The 13,922-nt window shown below is 47.3% G+C and overlaps 1 protein-coding gene and 1 non-coding gene across 3 annotated transcripts in view; both read left to right on the forward strand.

The window, feature by feature from the left end:
• Nucleotides 1-13,922, forward strand: part of rbks (ribokinase) — a 166,602-nt gene that overhangs the window by 128,914 nt on the left and 23,766 nt on the right. The window lies entirely within an intron of this gene.
• LOC129694341 (U6 spliceosomal RNA) lies at nucleotides 5,865-5,967 on the forward strand. The gene has a single exon (XR_008722998.1). It is a non-coding gene; the product is annotated as a U6 spliceosomal RNA (small nuclear RNA).

Genomic DNA, 13,922 nt, shown 5'->3' on the forward strand with positions numbered 1-13,922 from the left:
ACACTATCTATAACACTGTCTACACTATCTATAACACTGTCTACACTATAACACTGTCTACACTGTCTATAACACCGTCTACACTATCTATAAACTGTCTACACTATCTATAACACTGTCTACACTGTCTACACTATCTATAAACTGTCTACACTATCTATAAACTGTCTACACTATCTATAACACTGTCTATAACACTGTCTACACTGTCTATAACACCGTCTACACTATCTATAAACTGTCTACACTATCTATAACACTGTCTACACTGTCTACACTATCTATAAACTGTCTACACTATCTATAAACTGTCTACACTATCTATAACACTGTCTATAACACTGTCTATAACACTGTCTACACTATCTATAACTGTCTACACTGTCTACACTATCTATAACACTGTCTATAACACTGTCTATAACACTGTCTACACTGTCTACACTGTCTACACTGTCTATAACACTGTCTACACTGTCTATAACACTGTCTATAACACTGTCTACACTGTCTATAACACTGTCTACACTATCTATAACCCTGTCTATACTGTCTACACTGTCTACACTATCTATAAACTGTCTACACTGTCTATAACACTGTCTACACTGTCTATAACATAACACTGTCCATAACACTGCCTACACTATCTATAACACTGTCTATAACACTGTCTACCCTATAACACTGTCTACACTGTCTATAACACTGTCTACCCTATAACACTGTCTACACTGTCTATAACACTGTCTACCCTATAACACTGTCTACACTATTCAAACAATTCCCACCCCTCTAGGTAAGGAAGCTGAACACGTTTCTCACACAAAGTTGTTTTTCACACAGTGGGTGGTTGGTGTATGGAACAAGCTGCCAGAGGAGGTAGTTGAGGCTGGGACCAACATTTAAGAAGCAGTTAAACAGGTACATGGTTAGGACAGGTTTTGAGGGATATGGACCAAAGCGCAGACAGGTGGGACGAGTGTAGCTGGGACATTGTTGGCCGGTGTGGGCAAGTTGTTTCCACACTGTATAACTCTATGAATCTACGACGTTTCCCTCCTTTTGCTTTCCAAAGTCATCATATATCAAGTTTATGTTTAAGCCACTATCTACTCGATCTATGACACTGTATACCCTATCTATGCCACAGTCCCACCATGATATCAATGCATTACAATGCCGTTTCCATGTCTCTCTGGATTGAGCACAAAATAGAACCCATGGACAAGAGCCAGAGGTTTTATAATGGCATGGTCTGTCTTTCCATCAGGTGATGTTTTTCCAAATCAGGGTCTAAACTGCTATCATCCTATTCCTTGAATTAGTTCCATAACTGCTGCCCTTCTTCAGTAAATCACTGCAAGATGCTTAAAGACCAAGTCACCTCTGCAACCACTAAGGACACTTAACCACTGAAAAAGAGGGACATAAAAGGATTAGAATTTTAGGTGAAGATAGACACAAGAAAGCTGGAGTAAACTCAGCGGGACAGGCAGCATCTCTGGAGGAAAGGAATCGGTGATGTTTCGGGTCGAGACCCTTCTTCAGACTGAGAGTCAGGGGAAAGGTAAGCAAGAGATATAGATGGTGATGTAGAGAGATATAGAACAAATGAATGAAAGTTATGTAACACAGTTTACGATGATAAAGGAAACAGGTTAGCTGTGGGCGAGGTGAGAACGAGTTGCAGACAATGAGACTCAACAAGGGGGGGGGGGGGGGGGAGAAGAAAGGAGAGGAAGAGGAGGAGCCAGAGGGCTGAGGGAGAGCTAAGAAGGGGAGGAGACAGCAAGGGCTACCGGAAATTGGAAAGTCAATGTTCATGCCGCTAGGGTGCAGACTGCCCAAGCGGAATATGAGGTGCTGCTCCTCCAATTTCCGGTGGTGCTCACTCTGGCCATGGAGGAGGCCCAGGACAGAAAGGTTGGATTCGGAATGGGAGGGGGAGTTGAAGTGCTGAGCCACAGGGAGATCAGGTTGGTTAATGCGGACCGAGCGGAGGTGTTCGGCGAAACGATCGCCAAGCCTACGCTTGGTCTCACCGACGTAGATCAGCTGACATCTAGAGCAGCGGATACAATAGATGAGGTTGGAGGAGATGCAGGTGAACCTTTGTCGCATCTGGAATGACTGCCTGGGTCCTTGAATGGAGTCGAGGGGGGAGGTAAAGCGCAGTGGAAAAATGGTAGAGTTGCTGCCTCACAGCGCCAGAGACCCCGGTTCAATCTTGACTATGGGTGCGGAGTTTGCACGTTTTCCCTGTGACCTCATGAGTTTTCTCCGGGTGCTCCGGTTTCCTCCAACACTCCAAAGACATCCAGGTTTGTAGCTTAATTGGCTTCTGTATAAAATTGTAAGTTGTCCCCAGTGTGTGTAGGATAGTTCCGATGTACAGGGTGATGGCTGGTCGGCACGGACTGGGTAGGCCGAAGGGCTTGTTTCCACACTGTATCTCTAAAGTCTAAAGCCGCAAAGCCAAAAACAGTTGCACCTTTGCCAGTTCGATGCATGCCCCCGACATGACATAACATGAGCACTGCCTCCGCAATTATCTCTGACCTATTAGGCAAGAATTCCACAATCAAGCCCTGCTGAAAGCTTACTGTGCTATTCTTGCAAGTTGTTTCAAGTCTTTCAATCGTAGAAACTGTATCTAACCCATCCCATGTAGTCTGTCAGGACAAGAACAACACAAATTGTGAAGGAACCCAGCCAGGTCCTTAGATCATCTGCACTGTAATGTGCCAACATTTATGGCTCTTCACAATAATATTCATTTTCTCACTCGTGATATGTAATAAACTGACGCCATCTATATGTCCAATTAGAGTCATAGAGCCGTGGCAACAGGCCCTGCAGCTCAACTTGCCCACACCGGCCAACATGTCCCATTTATACTAGTTCGACATGCCTGCATTTGGTCCATTTCCTCCAAACCTGTGCTATCCATGTACCTGTCTAACTGTTTCTTAAATGTTAGGATAGACCCAGCCTTAACTACCTCCTCTGGCAGCTTGTTCCATACACCCACCACCCTTTGTGTGAAAAAGTTACCCCTCCCATTCCTTTTCCCCTTCAACTTCAACTTCAAGGTCAACAGACCTTTGACCTTTCTGCCAGTCATTGTGGACTGTGGTTTTCCATGACTAATTCCCATCTCCCCGTTACTGCGGGGTTGTTTGTGTGTGTGTGTGTGTGTCTGTGTGTGTGTGGGTGTCTGTGAGTGCGTGTGAGAATGTGTGTGAGAGTGTGTAAGTGAGAGTGCGTGTGAGAGTGTGTAAGTGAGAGTGCGTGTGAGAATGTGTGTAAGTGAGAGTGCGTGTGTGTGTGCATGCATGTGTGTATAGGTGAGAGTGCGTGTGAGAGTATGTGTGAGTCAGTGTGAGTGAGAGTGTATGCGTGTGAGGGTGCACGTGATCGCGTGTGTGTGTGTGTGCATGCATGAGAGTATATGTGAGAGTGCGCGCGAGTGTTTGCGTGTGAGTGTCAGTGAGAGTGTATATGCGTGTGTGTATGTGTGTGAGAGTGCACATGTGCATGTATGTGTGAGAGTGTGTATGTGTGCCGAGAGTGCGTGTGAGTGTTTGTGCGTGTGAGGGTGTATGTGCGTGTGTGTATGTGTGTGAGAGTGTGTGTATGAGAGTGAGTGAGAGTGTGTGTATATGTGAGAGTGTGTGTGAGAGGGTATATGTGTGAGTGTGGCTAATGGAGATGAAAGGACTGCAGCTTGTCAGATAGATCCCCCACCCCACTCGTGAAGGCGGTAAATCCAACCCAGGGCCAATGTCTTTAGGAGGGGAAGAGAGAAAGCTTTTTGAAGTTGCTGGGGTTTATGGTGTAATCTCAACCAATGTGTAGTCACACCATTTAGTTTAGAGATACAGTGTGGGTGCAGGCCATTCATTCCACCGAGTCCGTGCTGGCCAGCGATCAACCCATACACTAGCACCATCCTACACAATGTTTACAATTTTACCTACAAACCTGTACGTGTTTGGAGTGTGGGAGGAAACCGGAGCACCCCTGCGGTCACGGGGAGAAAGTACAATAGACAATAGGTGCAGGAGTAGGCCATTCGGCCCTTCGAGCCAACTTACACTCACACTCACACATTCAATGTGATCATGGCTGATCATCCCCAATCAGTACCCTGTTCCTGCCTTCTCCCCATATCCCCTGACTCCACTATTTTTAAGAGCTCTATCTAGCTCTCTCTTGAAAGCATCCAGAGAACCGGCCACCACCACCTTCTGAGGCAGAGAATCCCACAGACTCACCACTCTCCGTGTATGAATATGAGATGCTGTACATATAGTTTGCGTGTGGCCTCACTCTGGCATTGGAGGAGGCCCAGGACAGAAAGGTCAGTATGGGACCTAGCAGAGGAGTTAAAATGGTTAGGAACCGAGAGATCCAGTGTATTGATCCAGTGTACTGATTGAGCACAAGTGTTTGGTGAAACCGTTGCTGAATTTACGCTTGATCTGGCATGATGTACAGGATGCCACATGGGGAATATGGGATGCATTAGATGAGGTTAGAGGAGGTGCAGTGAACCACTGTCTCACTTGGAAGGACTGGGGTCCCTGGATGGAGGTGATGTAGGAGGCGCAGGGACAAGTGTATATCTCCTGCGGTTGCAGGGGGAGGTACCTGGGGAGGGGGTGGTTTGGGTGGGATGAGATGAGCGAACCAAGGAGTTAAGGGGCAGAGCAATCTGCAGAAGGCAGAAAGGGGTGTGAATGGGAAGATAACCTATTTGTAGTACAAGCTCCCTACAGACAGCACCCGTAGACAGGATCGAACGGGCCCCTGGCGCAGTGAGGCAGCAACTCTACTGCTGCGCCACCGTGCCGCCCTAAACCAGATTTGCCTTAATTGCGCTGAATGAATTGAATACATGCAATTAAATGAAGTGGTACAATGAGGAGAAATATGGCCTCAATCAATTATAACTTTTCCATGCCTTTCAAAGACGTCTGCCAAGGTACTTAATCAAACAGAAGTCTGGATTTTGTTAGCACCATGCAAATTAAACACATCAGCAGAACTGAACTCAAACACTAAATTGTAGCATAATTGCCTGTTGTGTTTTCCATAATGTTGGGCTGGCAATTGCTGGGAAGTGTGTCCCGTGTGAAATCGCTGGCATTTCCCACATATGCACTGTTCTGCATTATCACACAAATGTGGAAATGACAGATTTACTACCGTCCACAGGGAGATAGCTTCTTCCCCTCTGTTATCAGGCTTCTCAATGATCCGTGCATAAGTACAGCTACTGCCCAATTTTATTTCCTTAACAAGGAGCTTTTATTCAATTAAACATAAATGCAGAGTATTCACAAAATCGAGACCGCCATTGGCAATTTACAAACAACAAACAGTTATCAGATTAAAATGTTGTCATATTTATCTACAATACACTAAAGCCTGTAGCTACATCAAGCTTGTAGCTGTCTAGTGACAATAGTCAGATTCCACCTTTCGGGCATTGCCTGCTGTTCGCTGTGTAATGGCGGGAACTAACTTTATTGTGCTCCCTTTGGAAGCTATTATCACCTATACTAAAGTTGGAATTTTGTTTAGTTTAGAGATACAGCGCGGAACCAGGCCCTTCAGCCCACCGGGTCAGTGCCAACAAACGATCCCCGCGCACTAACACCACCCTACAACACACTATGGGGCAAATTTACACTTACACCAAGCCAATTAACATACAAGCCTGCACGTCTTAGGAGTATAGGAGGAAACCGAAGATCTCGGAGAAAACCCACGCAGGTCATGGGGAGAACGAACAAACTCTGTACAGACAGCACACATAGTCGGGATTGAACCCGGGTCTCTGGCACTATAAAGCAGCAACTCTACCGCTGTGCCACCCGTATATGGAATGATACAGAGAGGATTAGCATGGCACCTGTGTAAGGATGACAAGCAAATTCATAAGGGTTCCATATTCAAGGACAGCAGGGGTTGAGCCACTGCCTCACACCACCACCCACCCGGGTGGGGCCAGAGCCTGACCTCAGATGCCGTCTGTGTGGAGTTTGCACGTTCTCCCTCTGGCCCGTGTGGGTTTCCTCCAGCTGCTCCGGCCGCCACCCACATCCCACAGACGTTCATCGGCCCTCTGTAAATTGTAGGGAGCGGATGAGAAAGTGGGATAACATGGAACTGATATGAATGGGTGATCAATGGTTGGCATGGACACGTTGGATGAAGGGCCTGTTTCCATGCTGAACCTCTAAACAAAACTGAACATAAATGGTGTTATGTAGAAACAATGAACTGCAAGATGCTGGTTTGCGAAGTAAAGACACAAAGTGCTGGAGTAACTCAGCGGGTCAGGCAGCATCCCTGAAGAACATGGTTAGATGATGTTTTAGACCCTTCAAATGTCTATAAGGTCATAAAGAATAGAATTAGGCCATTCAGCCCATCAAGTCTACTCTGCCATTCAATCGTGGCTGATGTATCTCTCCCACCTAACCCCATTCTCCTGCCTTCTCCCCATAACCTCTGACATCCGTACGAATCACGAATTAAGAATGGCGTTATGCGTTAATCCCCCTCGCATTTAGGAAGACATTCACAGTGGCAATTCTATAAAAGACAAATTCATGCTTAACACATAAGTCAACAATGAACCAAGACAGAAGGGAAGAAGGGTTTCGGCCCGAAACGTCACCTATTTCCTTCGCTCCATAGATGCTGCTGCACCCACTGAGTTTCTCCAGCATTTTTGTGTACCTAATGAACCAAGACAACTTGGTACTGAATTTCAATCCACTAGGAATAAAACCCTTGGCAGTCGCTGTTATTAGAGTAAATCAGGTTGCAGTTTCTGTCTTGCACACATGGAAAATTAAATATAGATGCTGCTCGCAGTGCCAGCATGTATGAGCAGTGCACTTGCCCACTGTTTCTGCACTATAAATAGCAGAACAAGCTAAGCCTGCTGCATGTGGGATTGAGTTAGTTATTAGGGACATGCTGTGATAATTACTACTGAACACCCTGTCTGGTCCTGATGATTTAATGTAGTCTCTGCCCCCGACAAGAGAATTAACCGTCCATTTTAATAATAATGAATAATCTAGTTTAATTTAGTTTTTAGTTACAGCGCAAAAACAGGTCCTTGGGCCCACTGAGTCTGCGCCAACCAGCAATCGCCTCGTACACTAGTTCTATCCGACACACTAGGGTCAATTTAAAGAAGCCAATTAACCTACAAACCTGCACGTCTTTGCAGTGTGGGAGGAAACCTGAGCAGCCGGAGAAAACCCACACGGTCACAGGGAGAACGTACAAACTCCGTACAGACAGCACCTATCGTCAGGATTGAACCTGGGTCTCTGGTGTTGTAAGGCAGCAACTCTGCCACTGCACCACTGTGCTGACCTAGATTTTCATATGTTTATGTTACAAAAGCAGAATGAGGCCATTGGGCTGATCAAGTCTACTCCGCCATTCAATTATGTCTGATCTATCTTTACCTTTCAATTCCATTCTCCTGCCTTCTCACCTTAACCCCTGACACCCACACTAATCGCAAACGTACTCAACTCAAATATCCATTGACTTGGCCTCCACAGCCGTCTGTCGCAATGAATTCCACACTCATAGCCATGAATAGATATAGAGATTCATGAATACCTCTGGCTAAAGAAATTCCTCCTCATCTCCTTCCTAAAGGAACATCCTTTAATTCTGAGGCTGTGCCCTCACGTCCTAGACTCTCCCACTAGTGGAAACAAATTCTCCACATCCTCTCTATCCAGGCCTTTCACTATTCAGTATTTTAGATACTTTAACCCCCTTACTTTAATCATTATTATGTTTCATGATTTCTAATTCAGCATTCGTACATGATCAAATAATACACTAAGCCATACTTGCCGAGTCAGCTGAAAGTGTACGCTACCAGATATATTCACATTCTGGTGAACAGTTCCATTGCAGTTCAGCAAGGAAAAGCAGTGGCTGAAACTCTAGCACAATCACCAAGAGAAATCAACAACGCCTCTACTTCCTTAGGCGGCTTAGGAAGTTGGCAATGTCCCCTACAACTCTCACCAGCTTCTACAGATGCACCATAGAAAGCATTTTGTCAGGATGCATCATTGAATTTTGAATATTGCCACATGTGACAAAGCCCTTGCTTTCATAGCCATGGTATGCAAATAGTCGCCCATAAAGGGCGCGTACTAAGTTACATATCCCCCCCCGCCTTGCGCCAGGACCCCCTTTGTCTATTGAAAGCCACTATTGTCATCACAGCTTGGTTTGGGAACAGCATCCAAGATCACAAGAAATTGCAGCGAATTGTGGACGTAGCCCAGACCATCACACAAACCAACCTCCCTTCCATTGACTCCATCTACACCTCATGCTGCCTCGGCAAGGCCAGCAACATAATCAAGGACCAGTCGCACCCTGGCCACTCCCTCTTCTCCCCTCTCCTATCAGGCAAATGGTGCAGAAATGTGACAATGCACACCTCCAGATTCAGGGACAGTTTCTTTCACCAACAGGAGAGCAGTGCTGAACTACTATCTACCTCTTTGGTGACCCTCGGACTATCCTCGATTGAACTTTGCTGGCTTTACCTTGCACTAAATGTTATTCCCTTATCATGTATCTGTACACTGTAAACCGCTCTATTGTAAGCATGTATTGTCTTTCCGCTGACTGGTTCGCACGCAACAAAAGCTTTCCACTGTACCCCGGTACACGTGACAATAAATTAAACTCAACTAAATTAAACCTAGGGCTCCCCTGCATTTCTCAATGAGATTCTTCAATCTGACTGAGGAACCTTCATGTTTAGACCAAGACATGCATGCTCCTTTTGTGAGCAACTTACACAGGGGTTAACAGTCAGTGCTAACCCTTAGCTGGTTACAGGCAAAATCGGTAAATATTTGCCTTCTCAGGTAGAATTAAAAGATGCAAAGTGCTGGAGTAACTCAGCTGGTCAGGCAGCATCTCTGGAGAACAGGGATAGGTGACTTTTCGGGTCGGGACCTTTTTAGTTTATTTTATTTTGGAGATACAGCGCGTAAACAGGCCCTACAGCTCACCAAGTTCGCACCGACCAGCGATCCCCGCACACTAACACTATCCTACACACATTAGGGACAATTTACATTTATACCAAGCCAAATAACCTACAAACCACATCTTCCCATCTCCCCCCATATCTGCCTTCCGCAAAGACCGCTCCCTCCATAACTCCCTTGTCAATTCTTCCCTTCCCTCTCGGTCCACCCCCTCCCCGGGCACTTTCCCTTGCAACCGCAAGAGATGCAACACTTGTCCCTTTACCTCCCCCCTCGACTCCATTCAAGGACCCAAGCAATCGTTCCAGGTGCGACAGAGGTTTACCTGCATCTCTTCCAACCTCATCTATTGCGTCCGCTGCTCTAGATGTCAGCAGATCTATATCGGTGAGACCAAGCGGATGTTGGGCGATCGTTTCGCCGAACACCTCCGCTCGGTCCGCAATAACCAAGCTGACCTCCCGGTGGCTCAGCACTTCAATTCCCCCTCCCACTCCGTCTCCGACCTCTCTGTCCTGGGTGTCCTCCATGGCCACAGCGAGCAGCACCGGAAATTGGAGGAACAGCACCTCATATTCCGTTTGGGGAGTCTGCACCCCGGGGGCATGAACATCGAATTCTCCCAATTTTGTTAGTCCTTGCTGTCTCCTCCCCTTCCTCAGCCCCCCTGCTGTCTCCTCCCCTCCCCCAGCCTTCGGGCTCCTCCTCCTTTTCCCTTTCTTGTCCCCACCCACCCCCGCCCCCGATCAGTCTGAAGAAGGGTTTCGGCCCGAAACGTTGCCTATTTCCTTCGCTCCATAGATGCTGCTGCACCCGCTGAGTTTCTCCAGCTTTTTATGTAACCTTCGATTCTCCAGCATCTGCAGTTCCCTCTTAAACCTACAAACCTGTACGTATTTGGAGTGTGGGAGGAAACACAAGATCTCAGAGAAAACACATGCAGGTCACGGGGAGAACGTACAAACTCCGTACAGACAGCACCCGTCAGGAACCTGGATCCCTGCCGCTGTGAGGCAGCATATGCAGATGTAGGTAAACACCCCATGGTTTGAGATATCTTCTCAACCATGTCATAGGAGAAGTCTACTGCACCATTTGATCATGGCTGATCTATCTCTCCCTCTCAACCCCATTCTCCTGCCTTCTCCCCGTAACCTTTGACTCTTGTACCAATCAAGAATCCATCAATCTATGGTCGCCAAATGATGTGGCATGAAACTGATGAGCATGGATGTTGCATTGTTTAGAAGCCCAATCCTTAATTGCCTAATTTGTTTAGTTTAGTTTAGAGATACACCCCGGAAACAGGCCCTTCTGCACACCGAGTCTGCGCCGACCAGCGATCCCCGCACATTAACACTATCCTACACACTAGATACAATTTACAATCATTACCGAAGCCAATTAACCCACACACTCGCACGTCTTTGGGATGTGGGAGGAAATTGGAGAAAACCCACGCAGTCTCGGGGAGAACGTACAAACTCCGTACAGCCAGCACCCGTAGTCGGGATTGAACCCGGGTCTCTAGCGCAGTGAGGCATCAACTCTACCGCTGTGCCTCCATTGGGTCGGAATATTTTCCGCTCTCGATTTGATCTGCACATCAGCAGGAGGAAAGGGCTGGAATTTGCAATACCATTTGGATAAAATATGTGACATGACAGTGGCAGATATTGTTTAATATAACCAAATGCTGTCACTTCCCCCGCGGGAAGAACATGCCGTACATGTTTGTTACGAAGGAATTCAGGGAATTCCATACGGTGCCAATGAAACTGATTATAATGTCCTTCAAGTCAGATCAAAGCCAACTGGTTGCTTCCACATATTTCTGCAGTGGGCCCATTGTTTTACTCAATGCAAGTGTGGCTAGTTCTTGGTGCACTGGGACACCAACTTCTACAAATGCACCGTAGAAAGCATTTTATCGAGATGCATCGCAGCTAGGTTTGGGAACAGCTCCGTCCAAGACCGCAAGAAATCGCAGCACCATCACACAAACCAATCTCCCTTTCATTGACTCCATTTACACCACACGCTGCCTCGGCAAGGCCAGCAGCAGCATCAAGGACCAGTCCTATTTGATCTATTTGTTTGCGCACGTCGGGTTGATTGCATTAGTCGAAACAGGGTGGACCACGTGAAGGTTGCAATCTCCCACCCCAATAAACTAAACTGAAACCGCAGCAAAAACACATGATTAACATGCCTGTGACGGCAACCATTCGGCACATCAAGTCTACTCCACCATTCAATCATGGCTGATCCATGTTTCCCTCACAACCCCATTCTCCTGCCTTCTCCCCATAATCCCTGACATCCGCACTAATCAATTAGCAGACCACCATGGCCAGTGGCTTTGGGAAGTGTAGCTTGTAGCTCTGTAGTTGGGCAATGAGAACCAGATGCCCTCTAGGGGACGGCACGGTGGCGCAGCCAGTAAAGCCGCTGCATCACAGCGCCAGAGTCCCGGGTTCAAACCTGACATCAGGTGCTATCAGTGTGTGTATGTGGAGTTTGCACGTTCTCCCTGTGACCGCGTGGGTTTCCTGCAGATGTTCCGGTTTCCTCCCACATCCCAAAGACGAGCGGGCTTGTAGTTTAATTGGCCCTCAGTAACATTTCCCCCCGTCTGTAGGGAGTGGGTGTGAAAATAGGATAACGTAGAACTAGTGTGAACGGGCGATCGATGGCTGGCGCGGGCCGAAGGGCCATTGTTTCCATGATGTATCTTTAACCTAAACTAAAAGAAGCGTTCAAGCGTAAATTGCGCTGGAATTTTCCCCTCACCATTCGTCTAAAACTGGGTGTTTTGAGTGGGTTGGAACACACTTTCTCTCCAATAAAATGTGCTGCTTGTTAATTAGTGCAGCTAAATCCAACACGCTATCCACCTAATATATATTGAAATCATTGATGCAGCTCAATGTGTCTGCAGGACTGGTGGGCGGCAGCTTCAACCACCCTGGGCCGCGGTGTTTGAGCCGCGGGACTGTTTTAACATCGCCCGGGGGGGTATCGCCCCAGTGCAGAGGGAGAAGAGCAGGGAAGAGACTGCAGACCAAAGACTTTTGCCTCCATCACAGTGAGGAGATGCTGGGTGGACTCACTGTGGTGGATGTTAATATGTGTTTATTGTTGTTTTATTGTATAGTATTATATGTATGACTGCTGCAATTTCGTTCAGACTTCGGTCTGAATGACATTAAAAGGCTATCTATCTATCTATGTGGGCACAAGTAAGGCAACCTTGCAATTAGATGACGACTGATAATGAAAGAAAACACAAAATGCTGGAGTAACTTAGCGGGACAGGCAGCATCTCTCGAGAGAAGGAATGGGTGAATTTTCCGGTCGAGACCTTTCTTCAGACAGAACGTCACCCATACTTACTTTCTCTCAAGAGATGCTGCCTGTTAGGGTGGCCAACTGTCTCGTATTAGCCGGGACATCCCGTATATTGGGCTAAATTGGTTTGTCCCATACGGGACTGCCCTTGTCCCGTATTTGACCGCTACTACTCGGGTCGAGGGGACTGTCGGGTCAGAGCGCCGCGTCCAGCCCCGCCTCACCCGTCCCGACGTAGTGCAGCCCATGGAGTGCAGCAGCAGCAGCAGCAGCGCCTCGCCCGTGGCCCCATCGGTCGGCAGCCCGGCCAGCTGTCCGACCTTCGGACCTTCGCTTACCGCTGACACCACCACCCCTCCTTCTCATCTGAGTTGTCCGGGTGCAGTCCAGCACCCGGGCCAACTCATCATTCACCCAGCCACGGCCGAGTCGGACAACGAATTGCCGTGGGGAATTTGTCCCTTATTTTGACCTTTTGTCCCTTATTTGGGCGTGAGAAAGTTAGCAACCCCACTGCCTGTCCCGTTGAGTTACTCCAGCATACGGTGTCTACCTTCGATTTAAACCAGCATCTGCAGTTCCTTGCTACACAGACTTTAATGAAACTTTGCTTCTCACTTTATAACAATGAGTCTGGTAGTGTGCCCTTTCAAGCTTCTGTACCTTCTGCCTGACAGGGAGAAGAAGGGTTGACTGAGATGGGACAAGTCTTTGATTATGTTGGCTGCTTTTCTGAGGCAGAGTGAAGTGTAGATGGAGTCAATGGCGGAAGAGGGAGAATGTTGTCCCATTTCCCAAGATCAGCTACTGAGTTAAGAAAAAACAAGGGTGGCCTGTAGTTTGCAGGTTCGAGCTTGTGTACGATGATTCGTTGGTTCTAGAATTCTCTGTGGCTCTCACAAATTCTGCTGAGGTTTGGAACCGCAGCTAGTCACAGACTCACAGAACTATACAGCGTGAAATCAGGCCCTTCGGCCCAACTTGTCTGTGCCAGCCAAGATGTCCCATCTACTCTAGTCCCACCAGCCCGTGTTTGGCCCATGGCCCTCTCAACCTTTCCTATCCATGAACCTGTCCAAATTCCCGTTAAATATTTTAGTTTTAGTTATACAGTGTGGAAGCAGGCCCTTCAGCCCACCGCGTCCATGCTGATCACTTGTACAAAGATTCCATCCTACACACTAGGGACCATTTACAGAAGCCAATTAACCTACAAACCTGCAAATCATGTATTGTCTTTCCGCTGACTGGATAGCACGCATTAAAGGGCTTTTCACTGTACCTCAGTACACGTGACAATAAACTCAACTCAACTAAATTAGATGATGGATCACCCAAACGCTAGTTTTATGTTCAACCAGTTTAACATCCTACCCAACAGCGGCCTTTTACCGAAGCCAATTGATCTACAAACTTGTACGTGTTTGGGATGTGGCAGGAAACCGGAGCAGCTGGAGAAAACCCATGCGGTCACAGGGAGAATATACAAACTCCGTACAGACA

Source organism: Leucoraja erinacea, unplaced genomic scaffold, assembly GCF_028641065.1.
Source record: "Leucoraja erinacea ecotype New England unplaced genomic scaffold, Leri_hhj_1 Leri_62S, whole genome shotgun sequence".
NCBI classification, from domain to species: Eukaryota; Metazoa; Chordata; class Chondrichthyes; order Rajiformes; family Rajidae; genus Leucoraja; species Leucoraja erinaceus.